This window comes from Eriocheir sinensis, chromosome 50, assembly GCF_024679095.1.
Source record: "Eriocheir sinensis breed Jianghai 21 chromosome 50, ASM2467909v1, whole genome shotgun sequence".
NCBI lineage: Eukaryota > Metazoa > Arthropoda > Malacostraca > Decapoda > Varunidae > Eriocheir > Eriocheir sinensis.
The window spans coordinates 3430797-3454279 of NC_066558.1; the positions used below are offsets into that span (position 1 = coordinate 3430797).

The following is a 23483-nucleotide window of genomic DNA, read 5'->3' on the forward strand; positions in this document are numbered from 1 at the left end:
AACACTGATGATTATGATGATGAAAAATATATAGAGGAGGAGGAAGAGGAAGAAGAGAAAGAGGAACAGGATGAGGAGGAGGTAAGAGAAGAGAGGATGAAGAGAAAGAAGAGGAGATGAAAAAAAGAAGAAGAGAAAGGAGGAGAAGCAGGATAACACTGATGATTAAGATGATGACAAATATATAGAGGAGGAGGAAGAGGAAGAAGAGAAAGAGGAGGAGGAGATGGAGGAGGAGGAGGAGGAGGAGGAGGAGGAGGAGGAGGCTGTTCTAGGGTTCGAAGAAAGTTGGACAAGACTTAAGAAATACCCGTCCTCCGCGTCCCCGTAACTCTGGCGGGGAGGTGAACGACGAAAACGAAGTGCCGGGAGATGGGCAAACTTAATATTAATCCCTTCTTTTACCTCTTCAATAATTAACCTTCCTTTATAAACATCAATGCTGGGATTTTAAGTTTCGAGGTCATTTCTGTTAGCTCGTCTTTTCCCTTCATTCATATATTTTTCTTTTTTTTCACGTCCTTGTCTTTCATTCTTTCAGGCTTTCAATAGTTAATCTTTCTTTATAAACATCAATATTAGCGTTTTAACTCTCTATATCATTTCTGTTGGCTCTTCTTTTCCTTTCATTCATATATTTTTCATTTTTTCCATGTTTTTCTTCCATCTCCTTACCTTGTTTTTCATTCTTTCACGCTTTCAATAACTAATCTTTCTTTATAAACATCAATATTAGCGTTTCAACTCTTTACGTCTAAAAAGAAGAAGAAGAAGAAGAAGAAGAAGCAGAAGAAGAGGATGAAGAAAAGAAGAAGAAAAAGAAGAAAAGAACCACTACCACCATCACCACAACAACAACACAACCACAACACCCAAACCATCAGCTGCAACACACGCCCAATAACTCCTCAGCCATGCATAACATTAGGACCAACGCTGCAGCCTGTAATCACGCGGCGACACAATCGATGGTTCCCCAAATTAACAACAGATGGCGGTAGGTGGCGGGGTCAAGGGGGCACTTAATTATTTCGAAGGGGAACTTGATGAATTGATTTTAAATTGTGTATCTTCGTTCTGTGGAGCCTCCCGAGCAACCATTTCTCACTAGTCGTAAAAAAAGGGAACTGTCTGAGAGGAAGGAGGGAGAGGAGGAGAGGGAAGAGAGAGGGGGAAGAAGGAGGAGGGGAAAGGGGAGGGGAAGTGGGGAAAGGGAGAGGAAGGTTGGAACAGGAGGGGGGAGAAAGGATAGGAATAAGGAAAGGAAGGAAAGATGAATGAATATCGGGGAAAATGAGGAGAAAGAGGGAGGGGAAAGGAGGAGGAGAAAGGGGAGAGGAGCAGGAAAGGAAGATGGAAGGGGGAGTAGAGGGGAAAGGAAAGAAATAAGGAAAGGAAGGAAAGAAAAGTGAATAACGGGGAAAATGAGGAGAAAGAGGGAGGGGAAAGGAGGAGGAGAAAGGGGAGAGGAACAGGAAAGGAAAATGGAAGGGGGAGTAGAGGGGGGGACTTTAATAGATGGAATTCCGTAGAGTTTTGAAGAGAAGGAATAAAACACAAGGAGGTGAGTATTTCCTCAGAACATTATCCACTAAAAAAAAATATTGCTCTCTCTCTCTCTCTCTCTCTAATATCATTTTAAACCATTTCTTCTACATTCGTCGAATCAAAACTTTCTTCATCCCTCTCGCCCTCTACATTTTCTATTTTTTTTTACTATTTTCAAAACAGAGGAAATCTACACAACAAAAAACTCATCCATTATAGATTAAGAGTCACGGTTTACGGCCAGTGACGGAGGCAAAAGGGGCCGTTCTATTAATCGAGTAATGGTATATTCGTCTCCTTGGTCAACAAACCCCCTAAGTCATTGTTTTATACTTTACAGGAAGTCTGAAAAGAACTCTCATTATCTCATTTGGCTTAACCCGGTAGCAGCGACGGGCCAAATTTGTGGCTTTACCGTGTAGCAGCGACGGGCCAAATTTGTGGCTTTACCGGGTAGCAGCGACGGGCCAAATTTGTGGCTTTACCGTGTAGCAGCGACGGGCCAAATTTGTGGCTTTACCGGGTAGCAGCGACGGGCCAAATTTGTGGCTTTACCGGGTAGCAGCGACGGGCCAAATTTGTGGCTTTACCGTGTAGCAGCGACGGGTCAAATTTGTGGCTTTACCGGGTAGCAGCGACGGGCCAAATTTGTGGCTTTACCGGGTAGCAGCGACGGGTCAAATTTGTGGCTTTACCGGGTAGCAGCGACGGGCCAAATTTGTGGCTTTACCGTGTAGCAGCGACGGGCCAAATTTGTGCCACGATATAACCCCCCAAAAACAGATGATTCATAAACTGATCACAAATGAGTTGATATATATTATGAAATGGTTGACGTGAGTGATGATTTTTTCTCATTTTTTTCGCTTAGAGGGACTTTTAAGAAACATGATCCCAGCAGGTACCGGGTTAAGATTTAGGCAGAAATGAAAAGGTCAATTCCAGAACACTCAAACCCTGAATGACGAAGGGAAGTATATAGAAAAAAAAATTGATGTAGACAAAAACCTGGAAATCGCTGAAAAATGACTTAGGCGATTATTTTATGAGTGTGACGATATAAAGAAAAGGAGAGAAAGAACGGGTCTGAATACTGTACTTGGACGGACCGACACCCGCTATTATATTCCCATCACGAGTCGCCCTTCCTCGCCCATCCGTCAAAGTCCCCCTCGTGAAAACATCTCCCAGTCCAAAACTTCATCATCAACAAAATGCAGATTATCCTTCTTCAGTCTCTCCTCGCTCGCGTCCTCCCGAAGAGCAGTGATGCCAGAAAAGTGTTGGACCCCTTGTGAGAGCCTTTCAATTTTTTCTTCTTCTTCTTTGAATGGTAATAATTCCTTCCTTCTTTTTTAGTGTAAAACCCCTTGTTAGTCTCCTCGCTTTTTCCTCAAACATTTTCTCTTTTTTTATCTATTTTGTTGGTTGAATGGGTCTCTCTCTCTCTCTCTCTCTCTCTCTCTCTCTCTCTCTCTCTCTCATGTCGGACGCCACGCTTGAGTTGGTAACAATGACCAATCTATCATTTTTTTAGTTCAAGTTTTCTTCACTCCGACCGCTGCCTGTTGTTAATCGATACTGTTGTTGTTGTTGTTGTTGTGGTTGTTGTTGTGGTTGAGGTTATTTCATCACTGTGCAAGTATATAACAAAACATTACTCTCTCTCTCTCTCTCTCTCTCTCTCTCTCTCTCTCCCCCTAAGACTTTTCCTCCCCTCTTCCTCTTCCCCTCTCCACCCCTTCCTCTTCCTCCCTTCTCTTCTCCCACTTCCTTCACCTCAAGCGTCTGGTGTCTAATTAGAGCAGCGAATTTCGACACAATTGGTTTAAAACACTTTCCATTCTCTCCCTCCTTCCCTCCCTCGCCTCTCTTTACCTCCCCTCTCGCTCACCCTCGCGCTCACCCTCTCCCCTCTTCCTGTCTCCCCAATCACCCCTGCCATTCACCCAACAGTTGTATGCGGCTCGCTTATTCTTTTATTTTTTTCCCAGACATTAATTAATATTCTCCCCTCGGCACCTTCCGCTAAGTCGAAGGAAAAAAGGAGAGAAGGAAGGAAATAAAAACATCAAGGAGCGGTTCTCAATCTTCCCACATCGGTGAACGCTTCATTACGCCGCGAGACCCTTCTGTTTACGCGCCTTTCTCAAAGCCGTTCGTCGTTTTTCGTTCTGCTGTGGGTCGTTTCTCACCTGCGCGGCGTTCATCCTTCATCTCTGTTGCACCTACGAGCCGAGTAACGCCTGAGGTGAGCACAGTAACGCGCGGGGGAGGAGGGCCGAGGACCGCAAGGGAGACGGCCATTCCCTGTCTTGGGATTAATAACTCCAACCCGCCTAAGAAATTTTGTTATATTTTTTCATCAGAGGAAGCGCGTAATTTTGTGGAGGAGGAGGAAGGAGGAGGAGGAGGAGGAGGAGGAGGAGGAGGAGGAGGAGGAGGAGGAGGAGGCCTCGTCTACAGCGGACAGAAACATGCATATTCATACAACTTAATTAAGATTCCATCACTCGCCTTAAGTTCAATACCTCCTGATCCACGCCGCCGCTATTATTGCCGACGCCTCCTTCCCTCCGCGCCCTTCTTCCTTCCCTCCCTCCTCGCCTTCCCTTATCCCTTCAGCCCCTCCTCCACGAGACGAATTTAGAGCGTTCCTCGACGTTTTTTTTCTTCTTTCGTTCCTCACTCGAGAAGAAGGGGGAGGAGGAGAAGAAGGAAGAGGAAGAGAAGGATGTCGAGGAGGCGGAGGAGGAGGAGGAGGTGGGGTGTTCATAAGCCAGTACTGTTGCTTATGGGGAGAAGGAGGAGGAAGAGAAGGAAGAGAAGGATGTCGAGGAGGCGGAGGAGGAGGAGGAGGTGGTGGGGGTGTTTATAAGCCAGTCCTTTCGCTTATTGTCTTCATTTGTCTTCTCAGCTTTCCTCACTCTTCTCTACGATCATAACCGATGCAGTTTTCCACGCAAAGCAAGCACTGCCATAAGGTCCTTGCATCCTCCTGTACCGTGAACCTAAAGAAACACTCACTAGAACCTGACTGACCCTCTCTTTGACCTTTAGAAATAGCTGATATGAAAAGGGAAAATGTTTTATTATAGCGACCTAAGTGTGTGTGGGGATGAGAGAGTGAATGACGGGAAATGAGGGGAAGAAAATAGGGGGTTATAAGGAGCTTTAAGAGTGAAAGATTGAGGAATGAGGGAAAAAAAACGATGAAACTGTGAATATTATTTTTTCTTCATGCTACGGAGACGAGCACCGAGGGCATGCGCAGCTATAGCGTGTGTCCCAGCTTTACCTTCACAACGATCCTGATTAATTTCTGAACACTAGACTTCAAGGAAAAAAAAATATTGTACTGTATATGAGTCGACATTGAGGGGACGATATTTAAAGCTCGCCATTCCTAGTTTGGTTAGGTTGGGTTAAGCGGGGAGGAGGGAGGGAGGGAGGCTTGGTCAACGCTTTTTTATACTTTTCTTGTAATGCCAAAGTAATGTGTGTTTTTTCCAAGTGTATCGTACCTTAAAACTATACTGCAAGCCATAAGGATAAAAATAAATAATAATAATAATAATAATAATAATAATAATAATAATAATAATAATAATAATAATGATAATAATGATACTTGCAATGATGATAAGCAGACAACCCACATTTTCCTACACATCCACCATAGTTTTAAGAGCATTTAACGTTAGGCTTGGAGAGTGAGGCAGCGTGAGGGCTTAGCGTGCGTATCTTATATAGCGGAGACCTATTCCATTCACTCCGTCCTGTATATCACCACCCAGAGAGATAGAGTAGATAGACAGACAGATAGATAGATAGAGGGAGATATAGAGAAAATAAAAATGGATATAGATACACACACAAAGGAAAAGAATATCAGTAACGTGAAAATGAGAAAAATGCGTGAAAGGAAGGCGGAAAATTATGACAAAAAGGAAAATAAAATGTGAAATAAGGCATATAGATAGATAGATAAAGAGGGAGATAGGGAAAAAAATGGATATAGACGCAGCACAGACAAAGGAAAGGAAAATCAGTAACTTGAAAATGAGAAAAATGCGTGAAAGGCGGAAAATTATGACGAAAAGGAAAAGAAAATGTGAAACTGGACAAAAAACGCAACACTGTCCCACAAATAAATAAAGCATATAGGCAGGGAGAGGGAGAGAGGGAGAGGGTGAGAGGGAGGGAGAGGGAGACAGTGGCACAGGCAGGAAGGGAGGGAGAGAGGGAGAGAGGAGGAGATGGACAAAAACAAGGATGAAGTATAGATTGAGGATGGAGGGAGATGAGAGAAGGGAGGAAAGAAAGGAAAGTGATGGAGAAGGAGAAACAGATGTAGGAGGGAAAGGGAGGGAGAAAGGATAGAGGAAAGGGAGAGAAAGAGAGGAGAGAAGGGGAGGAAAGACGGAGAGGTGAGAGAGGGGAGGAAAGAAAGGAAAGTGATGGAGAAGGAGAAACAGATGTAGGAGGGAAAGGGAGGGAGCAAGGATAGAGGAAAGGGAGAGAAAGAGAGGAGAGAAGGGGAGGAAAGACGGAGAGGTGAGAGAAGGGAGGAAAGAAAGGAAGGTTAAGCAGGAGGAGAAACAGATGTAGGAGGGAAAGGGAGGGAGCAAGGATAGAGGAATGGGAGAGAAAGAGAGGAGAGAAGGGGAGGAAAGACGGAGAGGTGAGAGAAGGGAGGAAATAGAGGGTGAGGGAAAGGGAGAAACGAGGAAAGAAAGGGAGAAAGGAAGAGGAGAGAGAGAGGAGAGAGAGAATGATGCAATATAATCAGTGACTAATTATGGGGGAGCACTAAGCACCTAATTGAGTCTTCTTTATTATTGACCAGGTGAAATTCGGGGTAAATGTGTGCAGTTGGAGGTGGGAGGCAAAAACTCGTTCAGGAATATGACTGTCCAGAGCAAACACAGGCAGGCAATGAAGGATTTAGCGTGCGGGGCCAACAGGGGACCACACTCGGCCGGCGGTAAGGGCGATAGTGTTGTTGGGAGAGCAGGGCCGAGGGTACCTGTGCGTGGAGGCAAGGTGTGTTCAGGTGACCCTTAATTACGCTTAATGACGCCAGGTAAATCATGAACGAAGGATACATGAGTGGGTCCTATCTCCACCCCCCCCCCCCCTTTTGCCTCCCTTCCTCTCTCTCTCTCTCCCGTCTCTGCTGCCACCATCCTCTGTCTGTGTCTGTGTCTCTCTCTCTCTCTCTCTCTCTCTCTCTCTCTCTCTCTCTCTCTCTCTCTCTCTCTCTCTCTCTCTCTCTCATTGCACTTACTCCATCCTATTCTCTCGTTTTATTTCTTTCCATGCTAATCTCTCTATCAGTCTACGAGCTAACTCACTTTTCATCTCAATATCTTCCTAATTTCCCTCTACGAAGCACAACACACAGCTAACTAAACCATAAAAGGGCCGGATTCTGTCTTGCCCAGGCGGTGAATAAATCATGCAAGCCATTATGTATGAAATGTATAAGCCATTGCATGTTTAAGGGAAAGCGTTCAGCGTTGTCTTGTGAGAGGATGGAAGAGAGGGAAGAAGAGAAAGGAGGGAGGATGAAGAGGAGAATGATGTAATAAAGGAAAGGAAGAAGGGGAGGAATGGTCGAAGGTAGAAAAGGTAAAAGAGAAAGAGGGAGAGAAGGTGTGAAGGAAGAAAGGAAGGAGATAAAGAAGAGGGGAACAAGGGGATAGGAGGAGAGAAAGCGAGGGTGAGCGAGGATGCTGAGAAAGAGAACACGGTTAGGATGAGCAGGTGATAAGGGAAGGTGAGCAGAGGTGAGGGACTATTAGGTACGTAACGATAAAGTCAAAATGGTAAAGGAATATAAAGGAAAAGGATAATAAAAGAGAAACATGAGTAGAGAGAAGAGGGGATGAGAGGGAGGATGTGAAAGACAGTGAGAGATGAATAAATTTAAATAAGGTAAATAAGGAGAGGTAGGAAAGTAGAAATAAAGTGAGGATAACTTGGAAAACATAAGGAAAATTTTATTGAGTATAGTTTGTGAGGTGTGTGAAGAAGGTAAGTGAAAATGAGGGATCTCAGAGTGGAAGATGAGGTGAAATACTGTAAGACTTATTAGGTTAGGTTAGGTTAGGTTAGGTTATGGCCGTATTAGTAAACATTTCGTTGCCCAAGTTCACATATTTGACAAGGCTTTCGTTGGAGTTTGGGGCATTTCGAGGATTAGTTTTATGGCCCTGGTGGGAGTTTTATCCTTCTTTTGTACCGTGAACCTAAAGAAACACATATTTGACAATGCTTTCGTTGGAGTTTGGGGCATTTCCAGGTTTATTTCTATGACCCTGGTGGTAGTTTGACCCTTCTTCTGTACCGTGAACCTAAAGAAACACATATTAGACAAGGCTTTCGTTGGAGTGTGGGGCATTTCCAGGATTAGTTTTATGGCCCTGGTGGGAGTTTTATCCTTCTTTTGTACCGTGAACCTAAAGAAACATATATTTGACAAAGTTTTCGTTGGAGTTTGGGGCATTTCCAGGATTAATTTTACGCCCCTGGTGGTAGTTTGATCCTTCTTCTGTACCGTGAACCTAAAGAAACACTCATTAGAACCTGACTGACCCTCTCTTTGACCTTTAGACTTAGCTGATATGAAAAACGAAGATGTCTCATAATACTAACCGAAGGGGGAATGAGGGGAAATAAAGGGAGTTATGAGGATCTTTAAGGGTGGAAGATTGAGGAATGAGTGGATTAGCGAGGGAGAAAAGGGGAAAACGATGGAAACTTAAGTGGATGCTGGAGGGGAAATCTGTGGCTATGAGGTGTGGAGGCTGTGTGGATAAGGAGAGGGGAGAGAGAAGGGAAATTCTGAGGGGAAGGAAAGCAAGAGGAAACTACGAGAGGAAGACGAGGGAAAACATTGAATGGGGGCTGTGGAGTGTGAGGGAGGATTAGAAGAGGGGAAAATGAGGGGACGAAGGGAATGAAGAAGGGGAATGCTAGTGTGTATGTGTGTATATGTGTATGTGTATGTGTGTGTGTGTGTGTGTGTGTGTGTGTGTGTGTGTGTGTGTGTGTGTGTGTGTGTGTGTGTGTGTGTGTGTGTAGATGAGCTGGCCTGAACTGTTTAATTAATTCATATTTTGTTGGACCACCGCGAGAGGAGCGAAAAAGGTGGGGTGTTGTTATTACTTCGGCAGGAGGCAACCCACAACACCAAACCTTCGCTACCCACCACAGCCCACCTTCAGTTCACCCACGTCCATCTCATCTCCGCTGCAGCCCCTTCTAGTCTATCCCCAGTACCCTTAACCCGGTAGCTGCTGGGATCATGTTCCTTAATGGTCCCTCTAAGCGAGAAAAATGAGAAAAAATCATCACTCACGCAAGCCAATTCTTAATATATATCAACGCATTTGTGATCAGTTTATGCATCATCTATTTTGGGGGGTTTATATCATGGCACAAATTTGGCCCGTCGCTGCTACACGGTTAAATCCACCCCAGAATACCTTTTCGTGCAGTGGTTTCCCCCAATTCACTCCATTCTTCCCCAGTTAAAGTTTAAGTCTGCTCTGATCTGCTCTTCCTCATCCTAGTATGCTCTATGCCGGCTCATCCAATTTACTCAAGTCCACCCTAAGTCATTAAAGTCAACTGAAAATCATCCAAGTTCATTCTAAGTCCATTTAGTAAAATTCAGTTCACACAAGTTCGCTCCAGTCAGCCTCAAGTCACTTCTAAGCAGTTCATTTACGGTCACCCAAGTTTAATTTTATAGCAAGTCAGTTTACCTCGATTCAGTCTAGCTTATCCCAATCCACCCCAGTCAATAATTCTATAGAAAGTCAATTCATTTTTCTCGCTTAGAGGGTGGAGCCTTTAAGAAATATGATCCCTGCAGCTACCATGTTATTGAAGCAAGCCTTGTCAAATATGTGTTTCTTTAGGTTCACGGTACAGAAGAAGGATAAAACTACCACCAGGGCCATAAAATTGATCCTGGAAATGCCCCAAACTCCAACGAAAGCCTTGTCAAATATGTGTTTCTTTAGGTTCACGGTACAAAAGAAGGATAAAACTACCACCAGGGCCATAAAATTGATCCTGGAAATGCCCCAAACTCCAACGAAAGCCTTGTCAAATATGTGTTTCTTTAGGTTCACGGTACAAAAGAAGGATAAAACTACCACCAGGGCCATAAAATTGATCCTGGAAATGCCCCAAACTCCAACGGAAGCCTTGTCAAAAATCAGTGAAAACTCTAAGGCAGATACCCAACACATTCTACATTCTATTCCTTTGTTCCTCGAGGGAGTATCAAACAGCTCGTACTCGGGAACTAGAGAAATGGGAACAACAAAACTCTGGGACATTTTCTTTTCCCTCTCCAGCAGCGGGATGTTCCAGATTTTTTATAATTCTTTAGCTTCTGACCTTACTCCTGCATCCGTGAAAAGCTTGATTCATAAGTCTTTAGCCGTGCAACTCTTCCTGGGGCGAGTTAAGCTTTATTACTGACCAATGCACTTTCACCCTGCTCTCTCTCTCTCTCTCTCTCTCTCTCTCTCTCTCTCTCTCTCTCTCTCTCTCTCTGTCTGTCTGTCTGTCTCTCTCTCTCTCTCTCTCTCTCTCTCTCTCTCTCTCTCTCTCTCTCTCTCTCTCTCTCTCTCTCTCTCTCACTCACACACACACACACACACACACACACACACACACACACACACACACACACACACACACACACACACACACGTTCTAAATCGAAGTTCAGTCCTTGTCCAACCCCCGTGTTCCTTCTCCTTCTCAGGTTCCCTTCCCTGAACCTTCGCCTTTCTTCCCTTTGTCTAAACCTCGACTTCTACCCATCCTCTATATCTTCATTCCTGCCAAGTATCTCCTTTTCTTCCTAGATCCCACTCTTCTTTCCATGGCCCCATTTTCCTCTCGTAGTATAAAAATAAATCATATCTGCATAGCATCTGTGAGGCCATACTTACAAAAATGCGTTCAATTTTGGTTACGAAATGATTATCAAGACTGAAACTTACTAGAGATTCTGAATAAAGAGACGATTGACTAAACAAACCTCAACATTTCATAGTGCAATGGACCACGAGGGACCTGATCGAAGGTTTAAAAAGTATCAAAAAAATCGATAACATAAATAAATACTGTCTGTCTTTTTTTTTTACAACAAGGGAGACAGCTCAAGGGCACACAAAAAAAGGAAACAATAATATAAAAAAAAGCCCGCTACTCGCTGCAACAGATCACACAACAGGAAGGCGAGTAAACAGAAGATAACGGAAGGGATAGCGAGGTAACACATCAGCGCGCGGAGATGATTCAGTGTTCCTGTTGCCGATCCCCAGAACAGACTCCCGCCCCCAGTGGTCAGCTCAAAAAGTGTTGATAAGCTCACATATTAATTAGATAAGTGTTAGAGAAAAACGAGTTATACGAAATACTTTTAAACTGTATCTGTACGAAATATTTTGAATCTGTATATCTCCCACATACGATATCTCGGCAATAGTGGAAGTGCATCATTTTCTCGTTTTTATGTCTTTACTGTAAAATGTCTACGTTCTCTTACTTATAAGGATCATCGTGTTGCCTTTTATTTTCTGAGAGCGCGTTGCCGGAGGGAGAGGTGGGAGGGGAGGAGCCTTGTTCAGTTATATCCTGTTCTACCACCATGACGCGAAGTATACCTGTAGCAGTAATGATTCAATGGATATCCTCACTGCTGACCACTATCTCATCCTTCTATGTATGCCTATGTATCCATCGTATAGCCTTCATCTATTGCACTCAAGAATCTCTCACTTTTTCCTCCTTCTCTTATCCCTGTCTCCGTCTTCTACCATCCACCCTGGCTCTCCCTTCTCTTCTCTTTGTCTCCCTTGCCACCCTCCCACCTCCCTTCTCCCTCCTTCCTCTCTGCCCCCTCACATCCCTCCCTATACTCCTCCCCCACGCACCCCGGCTCGTACACTATGCAGGGCCTGGCTGTGTTCTTTGGCAGAGGCGTCAGGTAACCCGTGAACGTGCGTGAGGGAGCTTGTGGACCCGCCGGACAGGTAACAACCCCGCTCACCTGCCGCTAATTGGCACGTGGAGGGGAGGTGGACGGGACGCAGGGGACGCGGCCACCTCCACCTGCACCTGCACAATAGATTAGGTGGACGTTCTTTCCTCGCAGGTGAATTGACCATGAGTTAATTTATTAGAGGCGAAGAGGGGATGCTGAGGTGCTTCCAGGTGTTCAAAGGTGCGAGTCTGTGTGGTAATGATTAATGAGATGTCACCTGGCCTTACCTGACCTGACCTCCCCTGATTTCTTTCGTTTTCCGCTCGGCTGCTTCCTAACGTTTATACCCTATTGTGGTGGGCGGGAAAAGTGGTCATTCTATACAGAAGTTTCAAATGGAACAGAAATTTGTTCCCCGACCGTTGTTGTAATTGTTCTTCCACTTGTCATTATATCATAATTATTCCTAACATTCCGGTGGGAGTCTCATTGGCCTATAGTTTATCAGACCTGAGTTGTCTACTTTAGTGACGATAATGAATTTTTCGGTAAAATATGATTATTTTTTTCGGGCTGAAGTGCAATGAAACACCTGAGAGTGCTGGAGCAAATTTGGCCGCAGCGTTAGGTTACTATGCGTATCGAGGACAGGTTATTACTCGACGTGGTGATAAACTATTATTTTGCGGCGGTAGGTTACTATTTTAGAAGCGACAGACACTGTTAGTTAGGCTGAGGTGGAGTTATGAGAGTAAATAGATATCCAGGCGTTGAGACGGCCGCTCCGTGGGTCGGGGCGGCCCACCTATCGACACAGAGGGGTTTGTTATTCATCCCAGCACCAACGCTTCAAAAGAGGTTCTGCATTATATATATATATATATATATATATATATATATATATATATATATCTATATATCTCTATATATATATATATATATATATATATACAAACGATAAAAAATGAGGCAGAACTAGACAAAACAGGAAGAGGAGGAGAAGGAGTGAGAGGAGGCGAGCGAGGAGGAAGGCAGCGCGGGAAGCCTCCACTTTTAAAGACTCTCCTTCAAACCGTGTATTTATCGCCTCATTAACACAGGCGCCGCCCCGGCTAACCAATGGCACGCCTAAAAGTCCGGCCAGCGCGTGTTTACCTAAGATTTCACGGCAGCCGAGGATAACCAGTTTTATAATGGCGTCTTATATGTGTTGACGCCTTCCCTCCATCCCTTCCCCTACTCCTCCTCCTCCTTCCCTTCCTCCTCCTCCTCCCCCTACCCCTCATTCTTCTTCTTCTTCTTCTTCTTTCCCCGCCCTTCCTACTCCAGCTTCCTCCTCCTCAAACTCATATTCTGACGTTCTGACCCAACTACATACCTCCTCCTCCTCCTCTGCCTCGCCTGAACCCGCCTCCATCCTTACTATTCCTTCCGCCCCATCCACCTCCCTTGCTACCTCATCCACTCCCACTCCCTCTTCTCCCTCCACCACCCTTGACTCCTCCCCTATCCTCATCACCACTCCATCTTCCCCTTCCACCTCCAACACGATCTCCTCTGCCTCGCCTCAACCACCCCACTCCTCTGCAACGCCTGATCCCGCCGCCACCCTTACCATTCCTTCTCCATCCACCTCCCTTCCTACCCCATCCACCTCCATCCACAGTACCACTCCCCTTTCTCCCGCTCTCCCTTCCTCTCCCTCCAACACCCTTGACTCCTCCCCTATCCTCATCACCCATCCATCATCCACTTCCACCTCCAACACGAACTCAACCTCCGCCTCCTCCTCCACTTCTTATACCACATCTCCTCCATCCACCTCACCCTCCACCCTTTCCCAGCCACCCACTACTAACACCACCACCACTTCCAAACCCACCTTAGCCTGCGCTCCTCTTGTACCTCGCGCCCTTCCAGAAGAAATCACAAGACCATTCTACCAGCTGTCACTTGTACCAGACGCTGTTTCCTGGTATGGGCAAACTAACTACTAGAGTCAATTTAGTTGGAGACAGTGTGGTGAGAGGCCAACTTACGGAGTTTTGTGGTCGGAATACGTTGACACGGCAGCGTTTCTGTATCCCCGGAGCCAAACTGGACGATATTGAATCAGCTGTCGATGCAGTTTCAGTAAATGCGAAGGACGACACAGTGTATCTGATCCATGCGAACCAACGACCTTCAGTCAACTCAAATTCAGGACCTGTTAGCAAAATACCGTCAAGTCATTCGGAAATACAAGACCAAGTCCCTCACATCATCGTCTCTGGAATTCTACCGAGAGTCAATACGTTCGCCGGATACAACAACAGTAAAGCGTACGGCGTCAACACTAGTCTAAAGCAGTTATGTAACGATGAAGGCGTAGGGTTCACGAACGCATGGCATCACTTCAACCAGCGCCCAGATTTGTTTTGGGAGGACGGACTCCACTTGAACGAGGTTGGTTCGGCGCGGCTAGGAAGGCTCCTGAACGATGCAGTTGAAAGCTTCTCGAAAAGCTATTCAAAAAACTGGAGGCGAGGGCAAGGCAAAGGCAACCCTTGATCAACCGAACCGTAGCGTCGATGCGGCTTGCAAGAAACTGTGTAACCAACGACGCCTCCGAAAAGCGAACTCATTCAACTCAACGCGGCCAAACCAGTAGTCACATTTCCATTTTGTACACAAATGCACGCAGTCTATTACCCAAAAGGACGAAATTAGGGCGTATATTGCAACTGAGAAACCAGATGTGGTAGCCATCACAGAGACTTGGGCCAACTCTGCACATCTAGTATCTGAACTGTCATTTCCCGGGTACGAAAGCTTCCAAAAAAATCGAATGCACAAGAAAGGAGGAGTAATTTGCTACGTAAAAAGTACGCTCCCTGCCATAAAAATAGACAAACAGGATGCAGAGAATTACGACTCCGTCTATGTGGAAATAACTGCGAATAATAAGAAACTAACACTTGCGATCGTATACAGGCCTCCAAAACAACAAGCAGCCGATGACACTGCCCTGTACGAAGAGCTTCACTCTTTAACACAAAGTAAACAAGCAATAATAATTGGGGACTTTAATTGCCCTAACATTGACTGGGGACAATTGACTGGAGATCAAGAGGGTAACAGGCTTATAGAAATGGTGGAGGATTCGTTCCTCACTCAAGTTGTAACTCAACCAACAAGAGAAAACAATCTGCTGGATCTGGTATTAGTAAGCGACCCAGACCTCATTCGCGACTGTGAAGTTGGTGAAAAAATTAACGGTTGCGATCACCACTTAATCCGTTTCAATGTCAACATAAGTCACAAACTCGTAGACAATCCGTCAGTGATACCAGACTACAAAAAAGCAAATTTCAACCTAGCCCGTGAGCTGCTTACATACTCTACCTGGGACCAACTTCACCTAACCGACAATACAATCGACAACGTGTGGAACAACTTCAAAGATAAGCTTTTGGGAGTAGAAAAGGCTACAGTGCCGACGAAACCCAGGCGAGTAAATGGTGCCGTAGATCCACCGTGGATGACCAGAGAAATAAAAAGGGCGGTAAACTTAAAAAAAAGGAATTATAACCTAATGAAAGAGAATGACACGGCCGAAGCCCGTACTCAGTACCACAACAGCCTCAGAGCTTGTCGCACCCTTATTCGGAGTAGTAAACGCAACTACGAAAAACAAATAGCGCGTGACATCAAGACAAACTCAAAATAATTCTTCACATACATCAGATCGAAAATGAAAGTAAAATCCAATATTGGTCCCCTGACAGACGAGACTGGAGCTGCAACTCAGGACAGTAAACAGATGGCCAGAATCCTCAACAGTAACTTCGCATCCGTATTCACAGTCGAAAACATCGAAACCATGCCAGACAACCCTGACCCGCCGAGGGAATCACGCCCCTGAAAATTGACTCAATATGCGACCAAGAAGTGAAAGAGTATTTGGATAAACTCGACACGAACAAGTCAACAGGACCTGACGGTTTGTCCCGCGGTTATTAAAGAGCTTAAACAACAAATACTTCAGCCACTCACTAACATATTCAACCAGTCTGTTCAATTGAAAAAGGTCCCGGAAGACTGGAAGATGGCGAACGTAACACCAATTTTCAAAAAAGGAGACAAAAGCGTTGCATTAAACTACAGGCCCATAAGTTTGACATCAGTGGCAGGAAAAATACTCGAAAAGATTATTAGAGACAAACTTGTTAAGTTTCTAGAAGACAATAATGTAATCTCCGACACCCAGCATGGCTTCAGAAACAAGCGCTCCTGCCTAACGAATTTATTAGACTTCTTCCAAGGTATATATAAGAACTGGGATGCCCACATCCCCAGTGATGTTATATACCTGGACTTTCAGAAAGCCTTCGACAAGGTACCGCACGAGCGACTCCTTAAAAAAACTGCACTCGGCGGGCATTGGAGCCAATCTGATCGCGTGGATAAGAGATTGGCTCACCGACAGAAAACAACGAGTACTACTCAACGGACAGCCTTCCGATTGGCTTCCAGTCACTAGTGGAGTGCCTCAGGGGTCAGTGCTGGGACCCATTCTCTTCATCATATATATCAACGACCTCGAATCAGGACTGAAATCCACAATATCGAAATTTGCTGATGACACTAAGGTGGGGGGAAAGGCCCTCACAAAGACCGACTGCGAAATCATTCAGAAAGACCTCAATCACATTATCGAATGGTCGGAAAAATGGCAAATGTCCTTTAATGTTGACAAATGCAAAGTCATGCACATTGGGTCCAGAAATAGTAACCACATATACATCATGAATGGGAGACCTCTGCAAGCGATGCAGGAGGAAAAGGATCTTGGAGTCACTATCAGCAGTGACCTGAAACACGCGAATCACTGTAACAAAGCATACAACAAAGCCAACACTATGCTCGGGTTCATAGCGAGGAACTTCGAGTGTAAAACGCCAGACGTGATGCTATCCTTGTATAATTCCATGGTAAGACCGCACCTCGAGTATGCAGTACAGTTCTGGTCTCCTAATTACAGAAAGGACATTGATTTACTGGAAAGGATTCAACGACGCGCCACGAAAATGATACCAACCTTAAGGGCTCAACCGTACGAGGAACGACTCAAGCGACTCAATCTCTTTACATTGGAGAAAAGACGCCTACGAGGAGATATGATTCAAGTCTTCAAGTATCTAAAAAAATTCAATAACGTCGATTACTCCAATTTCTTTGAATTGCAAACCAACCTAAGAACTAGAAATAACGGTTTACCCATTCAGTCTAGTCGATGTAACACAGACATCGGAAGGAGTTTCTTTTCAAACCGAGTCATCCGTCACTGGAACAATCTTCCTTCAGAAGTAGTAAATGCGAATACTATCAACTCCTTCAAATATAGAATCGACCGTCACTTCGCTGCGTCGGGAGTAAACTGAATATTGAGTTGCTTTCATCTGCTCCTCAATATCGAGGCGCTTTCATCTGCTCCTCAATGTCGAGGTGCTTTCATCTGCTCCCCAGGCCCCAGGCTGTCGAGCAGATTAAATCACCAAAGCGGGCAACCTCGTAATGAGCCAATAGGCTTTCTGTTGCCTGCGTTTCCATGTTTCCATGTTTCCTCTGACGCCTCATCCTTATTTGTTTGATTTTTTGAAGGCTTCTACTCCTCCTTGTGCAATTTCTCCTTCTCTTCTTGTATTTGTTCTTGTTCTTCTTCTTCCTCCTCCTCCTCCTTCTCCTCATATTCCTCCTCCTCCTCCTCCTCCTCTTCCTCTTTCTCACACGAATCTTTATCATCCTTTTTTTCCTCATCATCTTTATTTATTTGTTGAAGATAAATTCGAATTCATCAAAGACAGGCTAGAACTGATTAGCGAACAGAGTGGTGGATGAGTGGATTAGGCTTGGCGGTCATGTGGTGGGAGCCCGTCTAGTAAATACCTTTAAGAACAGATTCTACAACAGTGGTATTCCTCAAGGCTCTGTTTTTTTTACGTTTTCGCCTATGGCTAATCCACTAACATCCTCATTCTTATTTTTCTTTAGATTTCCTTTATTTACCTTCTGTTTATATCGGCTAGTGTATGTGTTTACCTCTGTTTTTACATTCTGAACGACTAATTCTGGTTTTCTTTTGTTACATTTCATTGTAATTCTAACTCACTAAGCGCCTTTCAGCACACAGCCTTTCCCTCGTATCTCGTTTCGCTCCCTTTGGTATGAAGTACTTTTTTTTATCTCTTTGTGGTTACCTTGAGAAACCTTAACAAATATTCTTCTAGTTCTTCTATTGCCGCTTCCTTATTCTAATGTTAATTGTCTTTGTCCAGCTTCTCTCTTTCCTTCCCGCCTTGTTTCATGTATTTATTTATCATTTCTTGCATTCTAACTCATTCCTTCGTCATTCTCTGTCGCTAATATTTTTTTCCCACTACAAACTCTCATGCAGTCTTCTTCTATTCGTCAAACTTACCCCTTTTTCTCTCTGTCTGTTCTTGTTTTCTCGTATTTGCTTAGCCTTTCAAGCTTTTACTAATAACTCATTCCTTCTTTACTCTCGATCAATAATATATTTTTTTCCACTACTAACTCTCAGTCTTCTTCTATTCGTCAAACTTACCCCTTTTTTTCTCTATCTGTTCTTGTTTTGTCGTATTTGCTTAGCCTTTCAAGCTTTTACTAACACTTAAATTCATTCCTTCTTTATTCTCTATCGCCAATATATTTTTCCACCTGTAACTCTCATTCAGTCTTCTTCTATTCGTCAAACTTATCCCTTTTTCTCTATCCGCCCTCTCTTTTTCGAACTTATTTAGCCTTTTACTCTCTTACTAGCATTGTAACTCTTTCCTTCTTCATTCTCTGTCGCTAATATTTTTTTCCCATTTCTAACTCTCATTCAGTCTTCCTCTATTTGTCAAACTTATCCCTTTTTCTCTATCCGCCCTTTCTTTTTCGAACTTATTTAGCCTTTTACTCTCTTACTAGCATTGTAACTCATTCATTCTTCATTCTCTATCGCTAATATTTTTTTCAATCTCCCAACTCTCATTCAGTCTTCCTCTATTCGTCAAACTTATCCCTTTTTCTCTCTCCGCCCTTGGTTTCTCGCATTTGTTTACCCTTTCACCCCTTTACTAACATTCTAACTCATTCTTTCGTCATCCTCTGTCGCTAATAATTTTTTCCCGCTTCAAACTCTCATTCAGTCTTATATTTGTCAAACTTATCCCTTTTTCTCCCTCTCCTCTTACTTTCTCGCATTTGTTTACCCTTTCACCCCTTTGTACTTTCACTCTTTTTTACGGCGCGCTAAGCCTCGGTGCAACAGAGCGGCTCATTTATCCATCAGCAGCCGTTAAAGAGTGTGTAATGAATGGGTGTGGCGGGAGTGCAGGATGGAGCCCTCTAATGGCGCTATGGGGGGGCGGGGAGGCAGGCCAGGTGCTAATGGACGAATGGGAGGCAATGATCGATGTAATGGGGCTGGGAGGGGAGGGATGGAGGGTAAGGGAGAGATATGAAGGTAAGCGAGGATACAGGTAGGGAGGAGGGTGTGATGATGATGGTGGTGATGACGATGGTGATGAGAGTATTGAATAAAGTGATTGAGGAGGAGGAGGAGGAGGAGGAGGAGGAGGAAGAAAAAATATATACAATGGATCCGGTAATGCCAAAAGGAATAGATACTGGGCTATAGAGGGAATGAAAGTCTGACAGGGAGGAGGAGGAGGAGGAGAAGGAGGAGGAGGTGGAGGTGCCAGAAGGGTGAAGGAGGCATCAGACTTTGGAAGGAAGAAGGAAGCAAGCGAAAGAAAGGGAGGAGGAGGAGGAGGAAGATGTGGAGGAGGAGGAAGATATGGAGAAGGAGGAGGAGGAGGAGGTGCCAGAAGGGTGAAGGAGGCATCAGACTTTGGAAGGAAGAAGGAAGCAAGCGGAAGAAGGGAAGGAGGAGGAGGAGGAAGATGTGGAGGAGAAGGAGGAGGAAGAGGAGGAGGAGGAGGAGGAGAAGGAGGAGGAGGAGACTCTAATGCATCCCTCCTCTCCTCCCCGCGTCTCGTGACATTTGCGTCGCCATAAATACGGGAGCGGATTCCCTCCCCTCAAATGAGAGGAAAAAATAGTATTTAATGCCGCGGACTAAGACAAAGCGGCGACAATAAAGGAAGACGAACACTCTCATAATCCAAAGATACGCGTCCCATCATTCCACGGTAAAAATGAAATTATGACTTCTTCTGACCTCGCCCCAAGCAACACTGCCCCATCCCCGCCCTCCATCGACCCCTCCACGAGCTCTCCGGCACTCCAGCGTTGAGGTCAAACTCCCGCGCGCCCCTGCATGACCCCAGCTTCGCCCTTATTCCCGGGGAGCCAAGACTCATTTTTACAATAGGTATTTTTTCTCCGACGCCCCCATTGGCTGCGTAATTTGATATTATGGATAGGCATATCACGCATTCTTGAAATTGCGCAGGCCCGGCGATGATATTCCATTGGGCCCGTCCAGCTCTTATTGTGGCATTATTTCCTTCGCCATTAATTACGTTCTCTGCTTATTGTTCTTTTAATTTCTTCTTCCTCCTCCTCCTCCTCCTCCTCCTCTGCCTCCTCCTCTTTTTCTCCTCCTCTCCGGCCACCCCCAAAGCCGTCAACGTCGCTGTCACTTGATTTTGTTGTTGCTGTTGCTGTTGTTGTTATTATTATTATTATTATTATTATTATTATTATTATTATTATTATTATTATTATTATTATTATTATTATTATTATTATTATTATTATTATTATTATTATTACTACTACTACTACTACTACTACTACTACTACTACTACTACTACTACTACTACTACTACTACTACTACTACTACTACTACTACTACTACTACTACTACTACTACTACTACTACTACTACTACTACTACTACTACTACTACTACTACTACGACTACTACTACTACTATCATTACGCCCTTTATGTCGAAGATGGAATGTGTGTGTGTGTGTGTGTGTGTGTGTGTGTGTGTGTGTGTGTGTGTGTGTGTGTGTGTGTAAAAGGTTCGAGCGAGTTTTCAGGCGACACAATTTTCCACGCTCATGACCTTTATCACACACACACACACACACACACACACACACACACACACACACACACACACACACACACACACACACACACACACGAAACAAAATCCACTCAAAATCAAAACAAACAACAAAAAAACAACAACCAACCACACATAATAAAAAAAAAACCCACAAAAACAATAATAGCCTCCACAAAAGCGAAAATTGAGACGCCGCGGGGACCATACAGTTACTAAGACAATACAACGCTATTCCGAACGTTATGAGACAATCTTGGGAAACGTACGACACTTTACATCATATACGATACACACACACACACACGACAGTAAGAGCCAGAGAGAGAGAGAGAGAGAGAGAGAGAGAGAGAGAGAGAGAGAGAGAGAGAGAGATTAAACAGTGTGACTCCTTCCTCCTCATTGATCGCACCACTGTGTCTCAATTCTTTTCCAGTAATGATTCATATTTGGGAATGTTGCTATCAGCGGGGAGGAGGGAGAGAGGGAGAGAGAGAGGGAGAGAGAGGGAGAGGGAGGGAGGGACTAGTTTTATGGGCGGAGGGTTCTATAAGTCTCGGTCTGTTGAAGGGTGTGATCCGGCCTTTTGTTTTCTTTTAATTTATCGGTAACTATTTTTTTTTTTTGGGGGGGGGGTCGAAGATTTGGTGATTGTTGTCGTTTTTGTTATCATCTTTATCAGCACCACTATTATTATCATTATTACTATTATTATTATTATTATTATTATTATTATTATTATTATTGGTATAGGCCTACATCGATAATGTTTATTTTATTACTTCGTTTTTTTTCTTTCTTTTCTTCTTTTTCTTCTTGCTCTTGATTATCTTGTTTTCCTTCTTCTTTTTCTTCTACTTCTTTCCTTCTTCTTCTTCTTATTATTATTACTCTTCTTCTTCTTTTTCCTCTTCTTCTTCTTCTTCTTCTTCTTCTTCTTCTTCTTCTTCTTCGTAGTAGTAGTAGTAGTAGTAGTAGTAGTAGTAGTAGTAGTAGTAGTAGTAGTAGCAGAATCACATCACTTTTTTGTATAGATTCTTTTATATACTTTCCTCCTAATGTTTTCGACGCCCGTGTACTGTGCTAAGAATTTATGATTTTCTTTTGCATTTTCCTTCTTTTTTTTTGTGTGGGGAGCGGAAGTAATTTGGTCTAAGTGAAGGTTTCTGTTCTCTACTTTCCTTGGTCGTTTGGGTCTCTCTCTCTCTCTCTCTCTCTCTCTCTCTCTCTCTCTCATTCTTTCTTCTGTAGTTTATATTATTATCGCTTTCTCTTCCTCCTTCTCCTCCCCTCTTCCTCCTTCTTCTTCTCCTCCTCCTCCTCTTTCTACACGTCACTTATTTCTCTTATTCCTTATTCCTTCTACGCCTCCTATTCATCCTAATGTTCTCCTCCTCCTCCTCCTGGGGCGCTACAGGGAGGGAGAGGAGGAGGAGGGAAAGGGTAGAGAGTAAGTGAGGGAAGAAGGAGGAGGAGGAGGAGAGAGGAGGAGGAGAAGGAGGAGGCGAGGGAGGAGAAGGAGAGGAGGAGGAAGGAGGGAGGAGGAAGAGGGAAGGGAGAGAGTGAGGAAGGAAGAGGAGAAGGGAGAGAGAGGAAGGGAGGGAAGGAGAGGAGGTAAGAGGAGGAGGAGGAGAGAAGGAGGAATGAGGGAAGAGAGGAGGAGGAGAGAAAGGAAGGAGGGAAGAGAAGAGGAGGAGTGAGGAGGGAAGAGGAGGAGGAGGGAGGGAGGTAAGGAGAGGAGGGAGAGAGAGGGAAGGAGAGAAAGGAAGGGAGGGAAGAGAGAGTAAGTGAGGGAGGGAAGAGGAGGAGGAGGAGGGAGGGAGAGTAAGGGAGGTAAGGAGAGGAGGGAGAGAGAGGGAGGGAGAGAGAGGAAGGGAGGGAAGGAGAGGAGGACGAGGGGAAAGGTAGAGTAAGTGAGGGAAGGAGGAGGAGGAGGAGAGAGAAGAAGGGAGGGAGAGAGAGGGAGGGAGAGGGAGGGAAGGGTTACACTCTCACACTCCATCAGGTGTTGTCCTTCTGGCGTACCTATTGGAATTACACCCAAGACCTCATTATCGCATCCACACCTGTTTCCACCTACTTCCACACCTGCCAGGGACCTCCACACGCGGCCAGGTGAAGGGAAACGGGAGACGAACTGAACAGGTGAGGGAGATGAAGGTGAAGTGAGGCGGGGTGAGGGTGTCGGGGTGATGTGAGTATCCGGGTTGCGTTAATGAGGTGAATGAGCCTATCACGAGATGAGATGGAAGACGGCGCGAGGGAAACCGCCCTGTTGATTTGAAGGTGATGGCTGCCCCCCCCCCTCCCCTCTCCCCCCCCCGCTACCCATTATTGATTTCTTAATTTATCCCGCCAAGGGGTTGAGCCGAAACCATTGCCTTGCCTTCCCCCTTTTTGTACTCCGTCATTCGCTCTGGGCTTTTTTTTTTTCTTTCTTTCTGTCTTTCTTCCTGGAGTACTTTTGTTTTGCTCTCTGTCCTTTCTCTATTTCCTCACTTCTTCATTTATTACTCATTTATTTTTTATCCCCTTGCTCTCTCACTCGCTTTGACCTTTCTATCTACATATCTATCTCCCTTACTTTGTTCATACATCTATCTATCTGACAATATATCTATCCATCCATTTGTCTATCAATCTGTCTATCTATCTATGTTGTTTATGTATTCATAGATCATGTTTTCCTAATGGTCTTCTTTCATTTCTTTCCTCTCCTCCTCGCCCTCCCCAGCGTTGCCAGGCGCCCGGTACGTTAACTTTCATCCTTCGGGAAAGATGAAGATTGATTTATTAATTTGTCCCTGGGAAGGGTTTCGGAGTA

At 44.6% G+C, this 23483-nt stretch overlaps 1 protein-coding gene across 1 annotated transcript in view; it reads right to left on the reverse strand.

Moving 5' to 3' along the window:
• LOC126982274 (glutamate receptor ionotropic, delta-1-like) overlaps window positions 1-23483 on the reverse strand; it is a 49451-nt gene that overhangs the window by 25066 nt on the left and 902 nt on the right. The gene's annotated exons all lie outside the window — the stretch shown is intronic.